This window comes from Humulus lupulus, chromosome X (assembly GCF_963169125.1).
Source record: "Humulus lupulus chromosome X, drHumLupu1.1, whole genome shotgun sequence".
Taxonomy (NCBI): Eukaryota; Viridiplantae; Streptophyta; class Magnoliopsida; order Rosales; family Cannabaceae; genus Humulus; species Humulus lupulus.
The window spans coordinates 120,343,365-120,364,798 of NC_084802.1; the positions used below are offsets into that span (position 1 = coordinate 120,343,365).

General features: G+C 41.0%; 1 non-coding gene across 1 annotated transcript; it reads right to left on the reverse strand.

The window, feature by feature from the left end:
- Positions 1 to 20,864: 20,864 nt before the first annotated feature.
- On the reverse strand, positions 20,865 to 20,971 carry LOC133807843 (small nucleolar RNA R71). The gene has a single exon (XR_009879731.1). It is a non-coding gene; the product is annotated as a small nucleolar RNA R71 (small nucleolar RNA).
- Positions 20,972 to 21,434: the final 463 nt, after the last annotated feature.

Genomic DNA, 21,434 nt, shown 5'->3' on the forward strand with positions numbered 1-21,434 from the left:
TGTTAGGGTAGTGGCAGTACTGTTTCCCAATAACAGCGTACATTCTGTATGTAACCTCTTCTGCTGGTTAGTTGAGGAGATCAAACTTCACGTTTCTTAGGAATGTGTCAATGTTAGGGAAATTCAATCCTGCCCTATCTGGAAGCCTGGTCCGGGTTCATTTCTAATGTCCCGGTCCATTTATCGGGACCCTGGTTCATTTACCAGAGCTCGAGTTCATTCTTGACAAGGGTTTATTCTCATACTATTGAACCTGCCACCCTTACTCGCATCCCGGATGATGCTATTAGGTTGATATTGGGAAGATGAATTGGGTCCGCATCTTGCTCCTGATTCCCTCGTTATGGTGGTGCCCACCGAGAAATGTTGGGCTTATTGATGATTGGGCCAATATGACTTTCTTCTTCCTCGTCCAGTGGGCTTAGGCTGGGCCTTTGATCTCTTCGAGAGAGCCCACGGATCCATTGTGTCATGTCATGTGTCTGGGGAGAAAACAGGGATAACAGTTAGTTATATGGACTATTGTGGGTCATGGAACTGAAGGGACAAAACTCCCTGCGGTTAAAACCAAATTATAAAAGCACAAATGTAATATCCTAGATCAGGTGTCAATTTATTGAAAAAATGGGCAAGCAAATAAAGACCTGCTTCAATAATAAATGAAAAACAATAAAAAGAACAAGTAGTATCAACTTAAATTGAACTAGAATTGTGTATAAATCTGTTTAGAAGTATAAATTACTTTGTATAATAAAACCTAATAAGCATTATAGCCTCATAAGGTTCTATATTTGTGTTTATAAATCCTGCTCTTAATATATCGTCTTCCGGTAGCTATATAGAATACTAATCATAGTAAAACTCATTAAGAGACACTTACTTAATCATTGTAATTTTCACTTACATAAATATGATTAAAGAAATTAGAACTACAAGATTAAAATCCATTAAAATAAATATTAAGGAATTGAGAATAAAAACTAAATAGAAAAGAGAAATCACATTAGCAAGTATACAATGTAGTAGATAGAGCTCCAAATAAATGTATACATACATGCAACCATATTAGAAACAATACTATGATCTTCATACAACTAATACTTATATAACTTTAATTAAATGTTCCATGCTTGATCGTGAAAATATGATACGTAAGTGCACGCAATCGATTCAAGTAATATAGATAGTAAATAGATTATCGAACCCACAAAGACTATTAATCAATTACCAATAATTGCTCTTTAATTTCTATTTGGCAAACAAAATTTAGATGAATTAATCTAATTATAGAATTTTAAATAACTATGAACAAAAGTAAATAATATGTTGACCCAGATTTTGGTCAACTGACACGGAGTCGAAATATGCTTGATGTGAATGAATATGTTGACAAGAATCAAATGACGAAAAGTAATAAGAACACGATATTTTTATAGTGGTTCGGCCCCAGGATTTGGTAATGACCTACGTCCACTTAGACTGTTATTGATATAAGAATCAAAGGAGTGATCAAAGAATAAGGGTTCAATGAGTTTCACTAACCTCTGAAGAACAATACAATATTCCAAGGAGAATTACCCTAATCTCCAATAATTCAAAAGCCAAAAGTCCCTCTCTTGAGCTATATTTCTCTATTTATAGGCTCAAGGGAGATTACACGATTTAGTTGCCGATTTTCTCTCCTGAATAACCGGATATTCAGGAGATTCTGTGAGTTAAATTCGAGATCTACAAAGATCTTTACAGTAATATTACATTGCATGTGGGACTATCGACCAGTCTGGTCGGAGGTATGACTGGGCTGCTCACTGCTTCTAATACGTCCTCTGGTCGATACACTAGCAGAGTTTCTCCAGGTGTCAACCACGTGTCCAGGGTTCACTTGCCACGTCATCAATGCCAATTTTTTGGACAACATTTTCCCCCCAAGTTTATTTATTATGAGCAATAAATAAACTTTTGAGCGAACGACTCTTCGGTAACCCCGCCTTACGTGTCAGAAACCTTCATGTGTTCTTGGAAAAAGTAACCTACTCCTGTCTAATCATGACTTTTCGGTTCCCCAGTAATAATTCGACGGCCATTCCGCTTCCCCATATTTCGAAAAAAGGGAAACTGATGATTACATCTTTTTTATGCCGCAGTCAAACTTATATAACATCTCCAAACTTCCCCTTTTCTTTTTACACACGCCCTTGTCTTCTCAAGAAACCCTAAAAACCAGAGGCTTAATCTTCTCCGGAGACCGTTCTTCTGCATTTTCAAGACTCAGTCCTAGAGTTTCTTGATTTCCGAAGGCTCTTTTTCAATCTCCACGACCATTTTCTTGGTAATTTTTTGAATCCTTACGCTTCAAATTTTTATAATGCATGCTTCTGTATGTTGACTGTTTGAGTCCACCTGCTTCTAGTTTGAGATGTTTGTGAGTAAAAAGATTTACGAGTTAGTTTGATAGTTAGGATCGTACTTTTAGGACGTAAAATCGAAGTAAAAATTCGATCTTTAGGCTAGTTGGAAAATAGGTTTTTCCCGTCCTAAGGGGAGTTGAAAAAGCTTTTTTGAATTTTTTTTTACTTTCACCATTTGATCTGTTTTTCAAACTGTTCATGTTGAGACATTTAGCTTTTTGTTAGAATGCTGTTGTATAAAAGCTTGGCTTTTATACTCGACCAGCGTTATTCTAAAAAGCCTTTAAAAATTCTCCATCCTCACCTCCCCATTCTTTTGTTTGCAGACATTGATGCCAGATTTGTGGGGAGGTGAACGGCCCATTGACGACGATCTTCTCGCCCAGCTGCTCGAAGGCGAAGAACAACCGGCCGACTGAATCCACGAGATTCCTTTTTCTCGATCCTCATCCAGACCTCGTCCTTCTCCTCCTCAAATGGCTCGTTCCAAATCCGTAGGCAAGAAAAGACTTGAATCCGACGATAGTCCAAACCTTCCTGCTTAGCCTGATTCGCAGGCTAGGGTTCCCTCGACCAGCGGTCGAAACAATCCTGTACCTGACCCTAATATCCAAATTAGAGCCCGCCCTCGCCATCAAAATCTGCCTGATGTCGAGTGGTATATTTCCTCGACCAGCGTAGTGACCCTTCGGATGGTTGCTAACTATTTTAGGAAGTACCCTCTCACAGGGGTTTCCATTAAAATTCCTGCCGCAGACCAAAGAGCTAACCTCCCCGGAGGCATATATAGCGCCTGGTCTCGGTATCACATAGAGGCAGGGGCTTTCCTCCCTCTACATCCTTTTTATCAGGGGGTGGCTAATTATTTCGACGTCGCCCCCTTCCAAATCACTCCAAACGGATATAGAATGCTGGCCGCACTCTATATCCTGTACAAACTTAAAAAATGGCCAGAATCTACCCCCCATGAGGTCAATTATCTTTTCGACCTTAAATCCAACCCGCAACAATATGGGACGGGTTTCTTCCACTTCTGTCACTAGGAGACAAATCTGACGTTCCTGAGTGACACTACGCACATATCTAACATGGGGCAGTATAGTAAGGAGTACTTCCTTACTCCGGACATAACCAGCAACAACCTGGCCTTCGCTCAAGGAGGTAAGTATCGTCTTTGACTGGTCGATACTTTTAATCAAGGAGTTTCCTTTCATTTTTCTCAAACTGTACTTTGTCTTTCAGGCCCATGGTTACGTCCGACCCCAACACCAGACATGGTGTTGAGGTCCAATACATTGGCCAGGATGACAGACGCAGAAAAAAGCATCAAGTCCCTGGTTACTGATGAAAACCTGAGGCTGTCTGGCCTCCTGGCTCCTCGCCATGTAACAAGAGGGTCCGTGGTAGCTGATGCCACTGCCGAGGGGGTTCCCGAGCAGCAACCTCCTGCGTCCCCTCCTCGAAGGAGGCCGACGGGGGTTACAATCAGGGAGCCCACGGGCAATCCTTCCGCAGAAAGGCCTTCTGCTCCCCAAGGCAAGGGGAAACAAAAGGCCAAAGAGCCAGCTGTGGACCTGGGGGAATCCTCTGATGAAAATGGTAAAGTTATTTTGCTTTTAAATAGCTTGCCAATTCCCTGTCATTTGTTTGACGGGGAGGGCAACTTTACATATACTCCAAATCTAGGGCCAGACTTCTTCATGCCAGATAGTGAGTGTGTGACTAATAGAGTCAATAGTATAGAGACCAGTAGTTGTAGCTCGAGTACTAACTTTGTGACCTTTTTTTTCGTTTTGATAAAGAGTCTTCATCTGCTTTTATCTTTACCCTTTGCATGTTTTTACTTGTGTGCAGATATGGCCACTCCCAACGTCTTCGACTTATACTAGGCTGAGGAGGAAGAGGAAGTTCCTCAGCTTCGGCAAGATGAGTCAGGGACCTACCAAAAAGAGTCGAATAGAAGACCCTCCTAGGGGCGTGCCAACTGGGCAAACTTCTTCTCATCCTCCGGCCCCTGTTGAGAAGGAGACTCCCCCTGCTCCAATGAACCCTCCTCCGGCTGCGCCCAGCAGGGAACAAGACAAGCGGGAAGAAACTCTTGGGGCCAGACTCTCGAGCCATGCCGTACGAGTAGCCAAAGACCATATTGCGCACATCGGGAAAAAAGACCGTGTCAAGGATGCAATGGTTGAGGCAAAGTGTATGACGGTCGACCTAATTCTGAACAGGACCCTGAACGAAATAGCCAGCGTAAGTACTTCTTTATCTTTTTGGCCTTAGTCCTTTAGTCTTTGCCACAGGTTCTAACTTTATTCTCTGTCCTCAGGCTTTGCTGTCTGCCACTACTGATCATACCCGCACCCAAGCCACCATCGAACAAGCTCGGGCAAAGGCTATCGAGAGGCACCAGGTGAAGGCAGCCGAGGAACTTTCAGCTGCAGAGGCCAGGCACGCAAAGGAGTTGGAGGCGCTGGCTCAGCAGAGGGATACCGCGGTGACAAAGCTATCAGAGGTTGAAGCTACGTAGGCAGCTATAATAAAGCAGAGGGAGGAGTATCAAGATGCCAGTCGCACTTAGTTTCGCAAAGTCAAGAGATTGGAAGGGGTGCTTAAGTCCAAGGATGATGCCATCGCTACTCTTGAGGGCAAAGCAAAGCAGCTGAAGCTTGACAACTCCAAGAATCTGGAAAGATATAAGAGGATGACGCTCCAGTGTTTTTATAATTTCTAGAAACACAATCAGGGTGCCGACTTCAGCTTTCTTTTAGAAGATGTCAGGACTGCTGAGCTGGCTCGCTGCACTGCTCAACTAGCTGAAGAGGAGGCAAGAGCAAGTATCCCTGCTTCTCCAAGCCTTGCTGGTGCAGAAGAAGAAAGAGCCGTTGAGGACGCGACCAATGCTGATAAAGACCCTCCTGCTCCCAATGCCTCTTGAGCTTTTTTATTATTTTTCCTTTCTTTTGATTATACGACCCACGGGTCGTGATGTAAAGACAATGCCTTTTTTGAATTTGCTGCACGGGCAGTAAACCTTTTCTTTTATTTGAACAGCTACATCCAAGCAATGATGCTTGTGGTGTAAAAGATTACATCATGATGCTATAACATTTTCATTTATTATAACATTTGTCCGTATGACCGAACTTAGCATAGTACTTTGGCTTGATTTAATAGAATATAAAATTTGAAAAATACTCTAAGTACCTTAGCATGCTTTCACTCATTTTGTTCATGTGTTTACATACCTCATGGTACGCTTTGCTATCGATGTGCCTTATATGCCCCCCAAGTGATCGAGGAGCTTTAGGTCCTTGGTCACTTGCCTTGACCACGACCTATTCGAACATTTCTGCTTGGGTGAAAAAAGTAATACTTGTAATACAACAAAACAACACACGTAATGAACAAATACTTGTAAATATAAATTCACAAAGGTTGGCAAGAATGACTGGCTGCGCACAGTCCCTTATAATCTCGTATTAATAATGGACTAAACATGTCTTTACGAGTGATTCTAAAATAGAATCTTACATATACGAGCGATTAGCCATACATCGTGGCTAACCCTCTTTGCAAAACTTGTAAAAAGTAAAATTAATACAAGCCAGTCCTTAAAAAGGACTGTTCACTGATAGTACTTGCGCAGGTGTTCTCCATTCCAATAGCGTGGAACGAGATCTCCATTTAAGCGTGCAAGTTTGTAGGTGCCCGGATGAAGGACTTCTTCAATCTGGTAAGGTCCTTCCCAATTAGGTCCGAGTACTCCAGCAGTGGGGTCGCGGGTGTTTAAGAAAACTCGTCGCAGCACCAAGTCTCCGACGTTGAATTTTCTTTCTTTAACTCTGGAGTTAAAGTACCGGGCGACTTTTTGCTGGTACGCAGCAACTCGGAGTTGGGCTTTCTCCCGTATCTCGTCAATCGAGTCTAGGGATTCCATCATCAGTTGGCTGTTCTGGTCTTGGTCGTATGTTAATCGTCGATGTGAGGGAGGATCTAATTCGACAGGCAACATCGCCTCATATCCGTAGGCTAAGGAAAATGGGGTATGTCCTGTCGCTGTTCGGTGAGACGTTCTATACCACCAGAGGACTTCAGGTAGCTGCTCTGGCCACGCTCCCTTAGCTTCTTTGAGTCTCTTCTTCAGGGTATCTTTAAGAGTTTTATTCACGGCTTCGACCTGCCCATTCGCTTGGGGGTGTGCAACTGAAGAAAAGCTTTTGATAACTCCATGTCTTTCGCAGAAATCGGTGAATAAGTCGCTGTCAAATTGGGTTCCGTTGTCTGAAACTATCTTTCTAGGCAAGCCATATTGACAGACAATGTTCTTGATAACAAAGTCAAGAACTTTCTTGGTCGTGATGGTAGCGAGCGGTTCAGCTTCAGCCCATTTGGTGAAGTAATCGACTGCTACGACTGCGTACTTTACTCCGCCTTTCCCTGTAGGTAAGGATCCAATCAAATCTATCCCCCATACTACAAAAGGCCACAGACTTTGCATCTGTTTTAATTCGTTTGGAGCTGCTCATGGAATCTTGGAGAACCTTTGACATTTATCGCATCTTCGTACAAACTCCATCGAATCCTCGTTCATAGTTGGCCAGAAGTAGCCTTGCCTTAGAATCTTCTTTGCCAAACTCTGCCCCCTAGCGTGATCCCCACAGAAGCCTTCATGCACCTCTTTCATGAGTTCCTTAGCTTTTTCTGGTGTAACGCATCTGAGTAGTGGCAAGGAATATCCTCTTCGGTACATAACACCATCGACCAGTATGTACCTAGTAGCTCGCCTTTGTAGAGTTTTGGCTTTGTTTCTATCTGTTGGTAGCATACCGTTTGTCAGATACTCCAAATAAGGTGCCATCCATGTATCCTCCATTCGAATCTCCATACTGGATTCGACTGCTTGTATGCTTGGCTTACTCAATCTTTCCACTGGCACAATGTTCAAAGTGTCAACATCCTTCGCGCTCGTGAGTTTGGCTAAGGCATCTGCATTTGAATTCTGATCCCGCAGAATTTGCTGAAGGGTGTACTCCGTGAATTGGGCTAGCAAGTCTTTTGTTTTATTCAAGTAGGCCACCATTTTTAAGCCTTGCGCTTGATATTCTCCTAGAACTTGATTCACCACCAGTTGTGAATCACTGTAAATATCAAGCGTCTTTATGCTCATGTCTTTCGCCATCCTCAATCCAGCGAGGAGTGCTTCATATTCGGCTTCATTATTTGACGCGGTGAAGTCAAACCTAATAGCGCAGTGAAATCGATGCCCTTCCGGCGTTATCAATATCACTCCCGCTCCTGCGTGGGATTCGTTAGACGACCCGTCCGTGAATAATTTCCACGAAGGGGCTTTCTCTTGAGGCTCAGGCGCACTAGCCTGTTTGCACTGCTCACTGTCTGGGAGTTCGGTGAACTCTGCAATGAGGTCAGCCAAGACTTGTCCTTTGACTGCTGCTCGTGGTGAATAAGTTATATCGAACTGCCCCAGTTTGACTGCCCATTTTAATAATCGTCCAGCCGCTTCTAGTTTTTGGAGGACTTGTCGAAGGGGTTGGTCAGTTAGAACTATGATAGGATGGGCTTGAAAGTAGGGGCATAACTCTCTATAGGCCAGGATTAGGCAATATGCTAACCTCTCGATTGGTGGATATCTCAATTCTGCCCCGATCAGTCTCTTGCTGACATAATAGACTGCCTTTTGTATGCCTTTTTCCTCTCGCACTAGTACCGCGCTAGCAGCAACTTCAGTAATCGCCAGGTAAATAAACAAAGTTTCTCGTTCGATCAGCTTTGATAAGATGGGAGGTTGTGCCATATGGGCTTTCAAGGCTTGGAATGCTTGCTCGCAGTCTCCTGTCCATTCAAACTTTTTATTTCCCATAAGTAGATTGAAAAAAGGGACGCACTTGTCTGTTGATTTCGAAATAAATCTACTTAGGGCTGCGATTCTCCCGGTTAAACTTTGTACATCTTTGATCCTTTTTGGCGACTTCATATCGATCAGGGCTTTTATCTTGTCGGGGTTGGCCTCGACTCCTCTTGAATTTACAATAAACCCCAAAAACTTCCCTGATCCAACTCCGAAGGAACATTTAAGGGGATTTAACTTCATTTGGTATTTGTTCAATACATCAAATCACTTTTGTAAATCCCTTACATGTCCTTCTCCCTTTTTAGACTTTACCAGCATGTCGTCCACATATACCTCCATGTTTACTCCGATCAGCTCCTTAAACATGTGGTTGACTAGCCGTTGGTAAGTCGCACCTGCGTTTTTCAGTCCGAAGGGCATTACTTTGTAACAGTATAAGCCCGTATCGGTCCGAAAGCTGGTGTGATCCTCGTCGGGGGGATGCATGCTAATCTGGTTATAGCCTGAATACGCATCCATGAACGAGAGGATCTCGTGTCCCGCAGTTGCATCGACCATCTGGTCGATTCTTGGGAGTGGGAAGCAGTCCTTTGGGCAAGCTTTATTGAGGTCTGTAAAATCCACGCAGGTTCGCCATTTTCCGTTTGGCTTGGGAACCAGCACTGGATGGGAGACCCATGATGGATAAAACGCCACCCTGATGAACCCATTCTCCTTTAACCTTTCAACTTCTTCTTTTAAGGCTCTTGATCTATCCTTATCGAGCAGCCTTCTCTTTTGTTGCACGGGTGAAAAGGTCTTGTCTATATTCAGGACATGGCTGATGACTGCAGGATCTATCCCAGCCATGTCTTTATGCGACCAGGCAAAAACTTCCTGGTTCTTTTACAAAAATTCCACCAGTGCGTGCTTCGTGGTAGGCTCTAAGTTTTTCCCAACCTTCACGACTCTGGTCGGGTCTTTTTCGTCGAGTTGGACCTCCTCAAGGTCCTCGAAGGGTCCAACGTTTTCTTCAAAATCCCCAAAGCGAGGATCTAAGTCTCTATCCTCACTTTGGGCAACACCCTATTTGGTGACTTCATCACCGGATTGGGCTTGTGTATCAAATGTCATTTGCAACCTATCGGAGGTAGTGCTCTTCGGCGTTCCATTCTTCGCCTTTGTGATTGAGGCGTTGTAGCACTCCCTGGCTTCTCTCTGGTTCCCCAACACGCGTCCTACCCCCGCGTCTATTGGGAACTTCATGGACAAGTGCCACATAGAGATGACAGCCTGTAGATCAACCAGTATAGGCCTTCCAATGACGACATTGTACGCTGAAGGACAATCGACCACTACAAAAGTGGCGAGTAATGTCCTTGTTGCAGGCGCTGTACCCGTTGTTACTGGTAGTTTGATCAATTCGGCTGGGGCGAGTCCTTCTCCAGAGAAGCCATATATCGTTTGGTTGCAGGGCTCCAAGTCCTTAACGGACAATTTCATGCGTTCCAGTGTAGACTTATACAAGATATTGACTGAACTTCCTGTATCGACCAGCACTCTCTTCACCATCATGTTGGCCATCTGGATGTCCATGACCAACGGATCGGAATGCGGGAAACAGACATGTTGGGCATCGCCGTCAGAGAAGGTTATTTCACCTTCCTCTGCCCGGGCCTTTTTTGGTGCACGGTCCTCCACAGTCATCATCTCGATGTCCTGGTCGTGGCGCAGAGTCCGAGCATATCGTTCCCTGGCCTTTCCGCTATTTCCCGCGAGGTGCGGGCCTCCACAGATGGTTAAGAGTGTGCCAGTCACGAGGGCAGGCTGTAAGGGTGACGAGCGTTGCCGCGTGGGCGCCTGCTCGTTGCTACCCGGAGCTTCTCGTTGGGAATTTCCCGAGGCCCGTACGTATCTTCTCAAGTGTCCTTGTCTAATAAGGAACTCGATTTCGTCTTTCGACTTGTTGCATTCATTGGTGTCATGTGTGAAGTCGTTATGATAACGACAGAACTTGGTAGTGTCTCTCTTCGAAATATCCTTTCGAATGGGGCCAGGTTTTTTGTAAGGCACACTAGAACTTCTGGCCTGATAAACCTCTCCCCGAGACTCAACGAGGGCAGTGTAGTTAGTGAACCGACGTTCATAACGATTACCCTTGGCTCGTTTATTGTCGGAGGTGGAAGGCTCGTTATACGGCCGTTTTCCACCATTCTTGCCATTGCCGTTGCCGTTCCCATTGCCTTTGCCGTTGCCATTAGGTTTGGAACCATTGGCGGCTTTGGCGGGTTCGGAAGCCTTCTTATCCTTGCTTGAGGGTTTTCCATCGTCGGCAATAGCTTCTTCGAGCTTGATGTAGCGATCAGCCCGGTCCAAAAATTCCTGGGTAGTTCTCACTCCTTCCTTTCGGAGACTTTTCTAGAGGGGAGAACGACGTTTAACCCTTGTGGTTATGGCCATCATTTTGCCTTCGTCCCCCACCGTTTTCGCTCCAGCCGCCACTCGCATAAAGCCCTGGATGTAGTCCTTCACTGATTCTTCATCCTGCTGGCGAATTTCAACCAGCTGGTTTGCTTCGGTCGGGTGCACACGACCTGCATAGAACTGTCCGTAAAACTCCCTTACGAACATTTCCCAGGAAACTATGCTTGCGGGAGGGAACTTAAAAAACCATTCCTGCGCGGCTTCAGAAAGTGTTGCACGGAAGATCCTGCACCGAGCGTCTTCGGACACTTTCTGAATGTCCATTTGTATCTCAAATTTATTGACATGAGATATTGGGTCTCCGTACCCTTCAAAATTTGGGAGTGTAGGCATTTTGAACTTGCTTGGAGTTTCTGCATTAGCTATCCTCTGTACAAAAGGAGTGTCTTTCCTCCTATCGTGGTCGATATACGACGTCCTTCCCCCGACCAGCTGCTGCACTGCTTGGTTGAGGGCGTCTATTTGGGCCTGTACAGCGGCAGGAGTCGCTGTGGCCTCTGTTGATGGGGGGACGTTCTCGCCATGCCGCTCGCGGCGATCGTTGAGTAAGTCACGCAAATCTTCGTCTCTTCTCCGCTGCTCGCTACCCTCAAGCCGGTTGAAGACATTATTTTGCTTGGGCTGCCCCCCAGCGTCCCGAATATTGGGCTGGTCATCTTGAGGTACCTGGCTCCTGCCTTTACCTCTTTCTTCATTCCTTCGGCCAGCGTTTCCCTTTCCTGAGTCGGCCTCATTATATCCATGGCCATCTCTGAACCTTGATTGGCTATGGTGGGATTGACTGTTCCCTCGATTTTCGTCCCTGGCTGAAACGTCCCGAACGTTAGAGGGCGGCCTGCGCTGGTCGTGGCGTCCCCGTGCATTATCATGTCGTGGGGAACCCCAGATCGCAGAGCCTAACTCTGAGTCCCTCCTGTTACCAGGGGGATACTGACCTCTGTTCGGTAGGTTTGGCTCATCGCCCCTACGGCATCTAGGACTACGAGGCTGATGCTCGACCCTATTCTGCCTCTGTTGCGGGGGATTGCCGCGACCAGCTTGGGATGGTGGCTGCGCCTCAGGGTCCAGCGGGACATCGTCATGGGGCACCTGAGGCTGCTCGGGCCTTTGTGGACTCGAAGGCTGGATCGGTGGGCTGAGATTAGGACCCTTCTGGGGTGGCCCATTGACAGGTTGGTCAGGCTGCGAAACAGGTGCGGCCTGATTCCTTGCCAATTGCAAGGCTGCCTCAAGGGCTACCATGGCTTCGCTCTAGCAGCGGTCCATCTCCGCCTGCCTTTCGCTTAATTTCGCGCGCTGCCGTTCAATCTCCTGCTGCTGCTGCGCCACAACTTCGGCAGCACTCTCTTGATTGGCTTTCAGACTAGCCAGCTCCTCTTGCAACGCCCCCAGGGTACTCTTCAGCGTTGCATCATCCATCTCTTCTTCCTCAAAGTCCAGATGTGGCTCATCCTCCGCCACACTCGTAGGGGGAGGAGGAGGTGGGTTTGATGGCCCAGCAGCGGCCACCTGTCCAGCTTTCCTTCCAGTTTTCACCATTAGTTTTCTCAACAATGATAAATCAAGCTCTCAATGAAAGCACCAGAATGTTGACCCAGATTTTGGTCAACTGACACGGAGTCGGAATATGCTTGATGTGAATGAATATGTTGACAAGAATCAAATGACGAAAAGTAATAAGAACACGATATTTTTATAGTGGTTCGGCCCCAGGATTTGGTAATGACCTACGTCCACTTAGACTGTTATTGATATAAGAATCAAAGGAGTGATCAAAGAACAAGGGTTCAATGAGTTTCACTAACCTCTGAAGAACAATAAAATATTCCAAGGAGAATTACCCTAATCTCCAATAATTCAAAAGCCAAAAGTCCCTCTCTTGAGCTATATTTCTCTATTTATAGGCTCAAGGGAGATTACACGATTTAGTTGCCGATTTTCTCTCCTGAATAACCGGATATTCAGGAGATTCTGTGAGTTAAATTCGGGATCTACAAAGATCTTTACAGTAATATTACATTGCATGTGGGACTATCGACCAGTCTGGTCACAGGTATGACTGGGTTGCTCACTGCTTCTAATACGTCCTCTGGTCGATACACTAGCAGAGTTTCTCCAGGTGTCAGCCATGTGTCCAGGGTTCACTTGCCACGTCATCAATGCCAATTTTTTGGACAACATAATCAAAAGAGGAAAATCAATAATAAAAAGACCTATGGTATTAACTTCATCAACTTTTCATTATACTAATTTTATTAATCAATTCTAAATTTCTTTCTTTCTATTCTAATAGCAATTTCTTTTTTTCTATTCTAATAGCAAGTTAACATAAATCGATTCCTATTCTTTTTCAAGATATAAGATCTCATCCTATATGCAAGTTTTCTACATCTCTATGATAAACTTAAACATATAGCACACATTAAGTATAGAGACCTAATTACTACACAATCCATACAGGTACTTTCGTCCAATATGTAACCTATGTCTATATAATGATAACATATTAAATTCTCATCTTTCGAATTTTGAATCAAAATCATAAATCAAGCAAATATTGATTAGGTATTTACTAGCATTAAGCAAACATTATATAGATTAGAATAAAGAAGAAAAATCAATAGAACATCATAATTAAATTAAATAGAAATCTAAGTGACTACATTAAACCCTAGATAATAGTGTTTAGTTCATATCAGACATGACTCAATCAACAAAATAATAATTCAGAAACATAAGATTCAAAGACTTGAAGAAGAAATAAAAAATATAAAAGAGCAGAAAAACTAATCTCAGAATCAAAATTAATCTCTAAACTCATAATTAAAATCTGACCTAGTCTAAATTAAACCTTGAAATATGAATTTATACTAAAAAATCACGAATCCCTTGTTTTTTCATAGGTCGGCTGCGACTTGGCCTTTCCTAGGTCGCGGCCCGTGTTTATTTAAAAGGCCTTCCAAGTCTTTGTATGTCTTTAGGCACCGCGACTCAGGCAATATCAAGTCGCGGCCTGCGTCTTTGATGTCCTCCTAATTTAGCCTTTGACTTCCACTAGTGCCGCGACTTATAAGGGCAAGTCGCGGCACTAATTCCCTTCAACAACTTTATGTTTCTGACTTGACTAGAGTCGCGACTCTAAACTCCCAGTCACAGCCCTAATTCCCTCATTTCTCAATTTAAGCCTTTCAACCTCATCCCTTCATCAAAAATTGATTTTAACTCATCCTTAGCACCATTTTTAGTCGAACAACCACAAAAAGCTTCATTTTCCCATCATATTCTCTTCTTTTTACATTTTTCTCATGATTCAACACATCAACCTACAACAATGACAAACAAAAGCGTAATCTTGCACAAAACAAACATAAAAACTCAAGATTACCACAAAACACATTCTAAAACGACACTAAAATGAAGTTATAAATGCTATGAAAGGACTACTAAAAAATTAAGGATACCCTCCAGAAGAAATTAAAATGAAGTAAGAGGATACCTAAAAGTGTTTTGGAGAGACATGCAACAATACCAGCTGAAGAATTCCGAAGAACATCACCCACACAAATAGATTTGGATTTATCATCAATGGAAGCATCAACATTGAGCTTATGTGTACCCATAGGCGGAGATATCCAACTACTAGTTGAAAAACATTGATTTTTAGTGGACAAACCTTTAGCAACTAAAGCCTAAGAATACTCATTAAACAATGAATTAATTTATTGGATAACTAGATGTATGGGTTGTGAAGACCATCCATGTGTAATACTATTTCGTTCTCCCCAAATAAACCAAGCTAAAAGAACGAATAACTCAAACTCAGATTGCGAAAGCACCTCAGAAGTCTAAAAAACTTGTTGTGGAAATTATGTACTACGCAAGTATTCGCAATCGTAACAAGTAATAAAGTGATAAATCAAGTATCGTTCCCACAAAGACTGTTATTAACTACCAAAAATTAATCTTTAATTCTAATTGATTGACAAATAATAAATTCTGAATTTATAAAACTAAAACAATAAAATAATAAAATATAAAAATAAAGAACTCAATCTTAAATATTAATTTAATGGATTAAGAATTAGGGTTATTAATTTCATCAACTATCCACCTATGCCTCTTTAATGTGAATTTAAGAATTTATATCTCTATTGTGATAGCGGATTACAATTGTAAATTATATTCTTACTAGGACTTATAATTCTCTACAATAAGCAATCTCCTACATCTCAGTGGTAAACTAACGTATTGCTGGAATTAAACATGTAATCCCTAGGCTACACAAATCATGCAGGTTCTCTCGCCCAATATGAATCTATGATTATTTGACTATAGCGTATTTATCCTTCACTTCTCAATTCTCAAGTTAAAATCATATAAATCATGCAATTAGTGGCCAATTAATCACAAGCATTAAACTCAAGACAAATAATTCGCAATATTGATAGGAAATTCATAAAAAACTTCATTATATAATCATATGGTTTCAAGAGAATCCATTAACACCCTAAATAAGAAAATTAGTTCATGCTAAACAAAATTAAATCCATCAAACTAAATATAAACATCACTACAAGAGAAAGTAAAAGATGAAAAAGAAAAAGAATGATAGAACTAGTTGATCTCCACGCTTTTTACCTTCTTAGAGTATTCCTTCAGTATCTCTTTAGGGTTCCGCCTTTAGAAATCATCATAATGTTGCTTAAATAGTACTTTGTGCTTTGAACATGAAATTCCACTTTTGCCCCTGCTTAAAATGCCCTAATCTGCACGTTGACCACTAAGGCGTCGCGACCCTCTAATGAAGCACCGCGGCTTGTGTCCAAGAACCGAAGTCCGCCTTGTCTCTGACTCAACAAGCGTCACGGCTCAAATTCCTCAATTAATAGCGCTGCGACTCCAAAAGGTTGCGTCATGGCCCTTTAATGCCCAGAATTGTCAACTCTCTATTTCATAGTAGCGTTGCGGCTCTAATGTCCGATTTTTGCCAATTTACTTCTTTTCGGGGCCAAACACGGTCTCCTGAAATATTAACTAACAAAGTATACAAAAGTGCCATACTGCACAAACATAACTAAATAAGCTCAAAAATTCCATAAAATAACCCTCTAAAACACTATAAAAACTACTCTATCAAAGCCTTAAGAAGCACTTGTTGAAAAGAAATTTCAAACTGCGCATTATGTAGAAGATCAAAGTGTAATGACCGCCAGATCTTTCAGAAACTAGAACACCAAAATAAAGCATGACCGTTTGAATCAGCAACACAACCACATATAGGATAATTTGAAGTGGGAATCATTGTTCTTATGGATAAACAAATAGATGTAGGTAAAATTTCATGAAATCCTCTCCACACAAAGATCAAGATTTTATTCGGTAAGCGTAACTTCCAAAAATGTTGCCACCAATCTGCAAAAATTGCAAGCGAAGGCATAGAAATGCTAGGAGCTAAACTTTTAGCCATGGAATAACAAATTTTGACAGAATAGTTACCATTAGTTGTAAAATGCCATAACCAACTATCTGCCTTAGGTATCCCGCTAAGTGGAATAGAGGAAATACATTCTTGATTAGCCAAATGAAAATAATCTTCAATAAGACCCATATTCCAACCATCTCAATTCTTAGAAATGAGATCTTTATCAAGGAGATTGGAAGTCCTCATATTCGAAGTTGTAGCCTTCAATGAGAAAGGACGTGGCAACCAAGGATCTTTGAATGCCAAAATAGTGTCACCATTCCCCACACGACGACGAAGACTCTTTTCAATAGAAGAGAACCCCCCCACAGAATACTTCTCCAAACATAACTAGGTGTATACCCAATGGTACCTTCTAGAAAATTCTTGTGGCTATAATATTTAGCTTTAAAAACTTGAGCTAGTAGGGAAGTAGGCTTAATAAGTAAACACCAAGACTGAGCTGCCAATAAAGGTTGATTATTGTAAACAAAGGAGTGGAAACCTAACCCCCTTTTTTCTTTGATAAAATTATTTATGCCAAGACAACCAATGAATTTTATGTTGATGAACTAAACAACTCCACCAATAACGGGCCATCATAGATTCCAACTCATCACAAAAAGTTGTTGGGATTTGAAAACATGACATAACATACGTTGGAATTGCTTGAATAACTGCTTTGAGAAGAACTTCTCTACCACCATAAGAAAATAGCTTAGATTTCCATGAATTAAGTTTTGACCAAATCTTATCCTTAATATTTGAAAAAAGGTGAGACTTCTGACCACTTAACATTGGAAGTCTCAGATATTTCTCAATGTAATTAGTATTTGGAATACGAAACGTCATCATGAAAAGGTCTTGCAAACTTGTAGGTGTATTCAGTGAGAAATACATATTTGACTTGGTAAAATTAATTATCTAAAAGAAAAGAAATGGATCATAAATGATAGGATAACGATGTAAACACTAAAAAGTTTAAAAGAAAGCAAAGAAAAATAGCAAAAGAGATGTAAATATGAAAATCTAAGGGAAGTGTAAGACTCAAATATATGGCTATAACATAATTAGAGATAGACATAATCAAAAGCCTCCTTAAATTAAACAATCCAAAATTCCACATCAAATTCACATAAAAAAGTGCTTGCATAGTAAAAAGAATATGGCTTATGTTTATATTTCAACAAGATGTACCTATCCTGAAGCTTTTGAATATAAAAAAAAAATATATATTATGCAATGTTTTACAAGATCTTTCAGAGTCTCGGCTAAAAACTAGACTATCATCCATGAAAAAAGGTGGGTGATTGAAGGAGATTCCCTAGTGACTTTATAATCTAAAAGGTCACGATAATGTTCAGCTTGACAAAGTAGAGAAGAGAAACCTTCAGCACAAAAGAGAAACAAATATGGTTAAAGTGGATCTCCTTGGCATAACCCTCTAGAAGGACAGACATTCCCATAAACTTCTCTGTTAATATTAAAGGAATAGTGAACAGAGCGAACACATCGCTTTAACAACCCAACCCAATTGTAATCAAACCCAAGTTTTACCATAGTTGATTCCAGAAAATCACATTCTATGCGATCATAAGCTTTTCTCATATCCAGCTTTAGCACATAATAATACTTATGTCCTTTATCTGTTGACTGTAAAGTATGCAGAAGTTCATAAGCCACCACAACATTATCTGTAATACGACGACCTTCAATGAAAGCACTCTACGCCGTATGAATTATACTGTCTAACCAAGGCTGCAAACAATGAACTAGAACTTTTGAAACAATCTTGTACAACCTATTACACAGACTAATAGGCTGAAAGTCACTAAGCTGATTGGCCATTTTATTTTTGGAATCAAAGTCACCATTGTTGAGTTAATAGAAGAAAGATCAACTAATCCATTTAGACATTCTAGAATTGCTTTGTTAACTAATGGTCCTATGATTACCCAATGAGCTTGATAGAACATTGCATTTGTTATGTCAAGCTATCAATCTCACATGCACACACTCAAGCTTCCAAGAACACTCGAGAACTTGGTTCTCTACACACTATATCGAACACACACACACACAAAAACCAAGAACAAAGTAATTGATCTATAAACTCAGTTTATTAGTACTCAAAAGTGATTACATCAAGTCAAGTCATTACAAAGGACCAATGGACCTATTTATTGCCATAGGCTTGGTAACAAGGAAATATAACTAACTTAACTAACTTTTAGTGTAGTTGGAGTACAATACAGGTAGTACATTAGTAGGCAATGTATCACAATTCTCTACCTTGCCTGCCAATGTACTTTACAAAACAAAATTGCCTAGACGCTAGAATCATAAGATTGATCATTGAACTTAGTCTTCAATAATCTGTAGTAATTTTAGACAATGCCTAAACTTAGATCATGGTAGAGGCTTGGTGAGCATATCAGATGGATTGTCTTCAGTGGAGACTTTGAGTAGTTTCACTTTTCCTTATGAGATCATGTCTTTGATGAAATGAAGCCTTACGTCTATGTGTTTAGTCCTTTCATGGAAGACCTGATTTTTGCTCAGATGCAGGGCACTTTGGTAGTCCCAGTACATAGTCACAACTTTCTGCTCGAGTCTGAACTCCTTGGTCATCCCTTTCAACCATTGATAGGGTAGTTTTTATAGTATTTTAAAGGGTTATTTTATGGAATTTTTTAGTTTATTTGGTTCTTTTTATGCAATATGACATCTTTTTTCTCGTGTTTGATAATATTTTAGATTTATGGGAAGTAATTGATAAATGACTACGTTTGGCTTCAAAAAAAGATGGGGTTTGTTGAAAAAAGACATTTGAGCCCCGATGCTTGGAGTTAGAGCCATGGCGCTGCGATTAGACAGAGAGGCATAATCATTAGAAATATTAGAGTCGTGGCGCTATTGGCTGGGGAATTTGAGCCACGACACTATTGGCTAGGGAATTTGAGCCACGACGCAGGCATATTAGAGCCGCAACGCTTGAGCAGTCAGAAACGGGGCACATTCTAGCTTTTGGACATGGGCCGCAGTGCCTCATTTTAGAGTCGCGACGCTTGAGTGGTCAATTTTCAGAATAGGGCATTTTACGTAGGGCAAAAGTGGGATTTCACATCCAAAGCATAGATTACTATTTAATCATCATTAGGACGATTTCTAAAGGAAGAACCCTAAGGAGGAGACTTAAAGAACACACTGAGGAGGCAAAGGCTTGGAGATCGACTAGTCTATCATTCTATCCATTGTTTACTTCTACTGTTTGGATTAGTGATGTTGATATTTGGTTTAATGGATTTTACTATGTTTAGCATGAACTGATTTCTTATTTAGGGTGTTAATGGATTCTCTTGAAATCTTATGATTATTTAATGAAGTTTTTATGATTTTCCTATCAATATTGTGAATTATTTGTGTTATGCTTAATGCTTGTGATTAAATGGCCACTAATTGCACGATTATATGATTTTAACCTGAGATCTGGGAAGTGAGGGATAAATATGCTTTAGTCAAATAATCGTAGATTTATATTCGACGAGAGTACCTGTATGATCTGTTTCGCTTAGGGATTACGTGTTTAATGCATGCAATATGTTAGTTTACCACAGAGATGTAGGAGATTGCTTATTGTAGAGAATTATAAGTCCTAGTAAGAATATAATCTATAATTGTAATCCGCTATCACAATAGAATTAGGAGTTCTTAAATTTGTATTAAAGAAACATTGGTGGATAGTTGATGAAGTAATAACCCTAATTCTTAATCCATTGAATTAATATTTAGTTTTGAGTTCTCCATTGTTCTATTTTATTGTTTAGTTTTATAAATTCAAAATCTATTAATTTTCAATCAATTAGAATCAAAAATTAAGTTTTGGTAATTAGTAACAGTCCTTATGAAACGATACTTTACTTACTGATTTATTACTTGTTACAATTGCGTGCACTTGCATAGTTCAAAATTATCACAACAAGTTTTTGGCACCGTTGCCGGGGATTGTATTATTAATATCAATATAATTGATTTTTATTCTAAATTGGTTTTTATTTCTAGTACTCATTCAGTTTGTGGCTGTATTGTGTTTAAGGAATTATTGGTATATGCGACGAAGTAGACAAAAGGTACTCATATCGGTAGATCTTGAAATTGAAAGAACGTGCAGAAAAACCGGAAGATAAAGAAAAAGCTGGATTTTGCCATGGCTAAGAATCAAGGAAATGCAACAAACAATGCTGTCGATGTTAATAATATCAAAAATATTGCAAAAGTCCCAATGGAACGAGGACCAAGGACGCTTAGAGACTATGTACTTCCTACTGTCATAGGAGTGCATTCATACATCAGACACCCCACTATTGCAGCAAATAATTTTGAGATCAAGCTAGCAATATTACAAATGGTGCAGTCTACTATTCAATTTGGGGGGTTGCCTACGAAACATCCTAATTTGCACATAGACAATTTCCTGGAGCTATGTGCAACGTTTTAGATGAATGGGGTGAGTGACGATGCAATTAGAGTTAGATTATTCCCCTTTTCTCTATGAGATCGAGCAAAGAGTTGGCTAATTTCACTGCAAGCTAATTCTATGACAACATGGGAGGGGTTAGTCTAGAAGTTCTTAGCAAATTTTTTCCCTCCAACAAAAGCTGCAAAGTTGAGAAGAGAAATTAATAATTTCTACCAAACGAAATGGGAATCGTTGTATGATGCATGAGAAAGATTTAAAGAGTTGTTAAGAAAGTGCCCACATCATGGTATAGAGAAGTGGATGCTAGTCCATAAATTTTATAATGGGTTGAATGGTACTACTCGTACCTAATAGATGCTGCAGCAGGAGGTGCGTTCATGAGCAAAAGTGTTAATGAAGCGTATGAAATGCTAGAGGAAATGGCAATGAATAACTAATAGTGGCCAACTGAAAGGGGATAGCCAAAGAAGGTAGCTGGTCTGATTGAACTAGATGCCATTTCCATGCTTATAACACAAGTGGCAACATTAACAAAACAATTACAACAGACCAATCTTCCATCCCAAGACAGTACAGAATTTATGCGAGGCACGTGGAAGCGGTCATTCGCTGAATCAGTGCCATGTCCTAGATATGAATAACATGCCCATGGAAGAAGTCCAAGCTATAGGAAATTACCAAAGACAAAACAATAACCCTTATTCCATGTCATACAACCAAGGTTGGAAGAACCACCCAAATTTCTCTTAGCCA